Source organism: Bison bison, unplaced genomic scaffold (assembly GCF_000754665.1).
Source record: "Bison bison bison isolate TAMUID 2011002044 unplaced genomic scaffold, Bison_UMD1.0 scf7180017864141, whole genome shotgun sequence".
NCBI lineage: Eukaryota > Metazoa > Chordata > Mammalia > Artiodactyla > Bovidae > Bison > Bison bison.
In genome coordinates this window covers 3,564,559-3,566,664 of record NW_011494713.1, presented here as the reverse complement: position 1 = coordinate 3,566,664, position 2,106 = coordinate 3,564,559, and positions in this window count along the sequence as shown.

Genomic DNA, 2,106 nt, shown 5'->3' with positions numbered 1-2,106 from the left:
GCGCCGCAGGCGCGCGGCCAGAGGGTGGTGTGCTCGGGCCGCGCGGGCACCCTGAGGCCCCCTCCATCGGCTGCTCTGCCTCAGCGTGCTTCTCTGCCTGTTCCGCCTGCTCGCGGCACTTGGCCAGCCCCGGCAGGCGGGAGACCTGCAGCCCCGGGCTAGCGTCCCGCAGCCTGACCGTCCGGTAAGCGGGGACGGGGGCGGCGGGGAACGGGCAAGCACCATGAGGGGCTGGTCTGCGGGCAGCGGACAGCCCTCCGTGGACTCTGAGGTGTGGTATTGCGGCCGCCCCGGAGCGGTCCCTTTGTGAGTGGATGAACCTCAAGTGAACCTCAGGGGTCCCTGCTTCTACCCTCTGGGAGCGTGCCAGAAGCAGAGCTGCCACACGGGGAAGACCTCGTGTGAATGGAGACTCCGGGGTGCTCTCTGCGTTTGCTGCCATGGGGAGGCCCTGTGCGGAGGACGCTAGATGGAGACCTGTGAGAGGGCAGGGGTGGTCTCTGGTGTTGTTTCAGTGGAAGACGATTCGGGAACAGAAGGGAGCCTCAGGACCCTGCACCGTGGGGATGGACCCCGCAGAGGACTGGTATACGGGAGGACCTGAGTTCTGCCCCAGAACTGCCTGGAAGGAATCTAAGTGGTGGGAGGGATTCAGGAGTATCTTCCCTTATGCCCAAAGATCTCTGGCCTTGATCTCCTTCAGGGTTTAATGTGCCCTAGGTTGTGTCCCTCCAACATGGTCGAGAGGCAGGAGCCCTGTGGGGCTGGACTTCTGTCCATTCCTCCCCCAAACCCTGTTAGAATGAGTATGCTCTGTGGTAGCTCAGTTGGCTCCAAGCCGGATGTTAGTGTGGAGGCATTAACTTTGATAAGAGAACAAGGTTAGGGGTGTTGGGGAGGACCAGCGAGTCTTCTGAAACAAAGAAAGGAGATTTGAGACCCTAGACTTGACCCTCAGGAAGAAAACGGTAAAATCAGGTAGAATAACTGACTCTGGCAGGTTCTGTAAAGAAAGTACTTTGAAGGAAAAAAGAAAGGAAATAAAGGTTTATTGAGCACCGGTGTGCTAGGCACTACACTAGCAATGTTTAAACCTATAACTCTTAAAACAACCTTGTGAAATTATCTCTTGAGGGATAATTAAACTGAGACAGATTAAGCAATTTGAGAAAGGTTATAAGGATTAGAATCATGAAATATGGTTTTCAGATTTTATTTGGAAAGAAATATCAAGAGACTGCAACGAGAATGTATGTTTGTCTAAGATCTAGAACTATAAAACTCTTAAGCGAAAGAAGGAGAAAATCTTCATGGTCTTGGATTTGGGAATGGTTTCTTAAGTATGACATCAAAAGCACAGACAAAAAAAGAAAAAATAGAAAAATTGGGCTTTATCAAAATTTAAAACTTTTGTTTATCAAAGGACGCTGTTGTGAAAGTGAAAAGACAACCATGGAATGGGAGAAAATATTTGCAGATCTACAGCTGACAAGGGGTTAATATCCAGTTAAAAACAGAACTTTTACATCTCAACAAGAGCAAAAAATCCAACCTAATTCAAGAATGAGGAGAGGACAGGACATGAATATACATTTCTTCAAACAGAAGATATACAAATGGTCAACTAGCACATGAAAAGATGCTCAACATCATTAGTCAGTAGGGAAATGCAATGAGATATTAAAAAAAGTCAAACTGTAATGAGATAGTCACATCCACAGAAGGCTGTTCTTGAGAGAAAAAAGGAATATAATGTGTCTGCAAGGATATGGAAAAATTCGAATCCTGTTGCATTGCTGGTGGAAGTGTGAAATGGTGCAGCTACTGTGGAAAATGTTTCATGGTTCTTCAAAATATTAAAAAGAACTTCCATATGACCTAGAAATTCTACTCTAGGATAAATATCCAAAAGAAATGTGATGGGTTATGGAAACTGACTAAATTCCAAAATTTAGTAGCTTTCTCCCATGAGCAGAGAAATCATATCTGTTGTACTGGTTACCTAACATCATCCCTGCTAACCTTCAGATCAGATCAGATCAGTCGCTTAGTCGTGTCCGACTCTTTGCGACCCCATGAATTGCAGCACGCCAGGCCTCCCTGTCC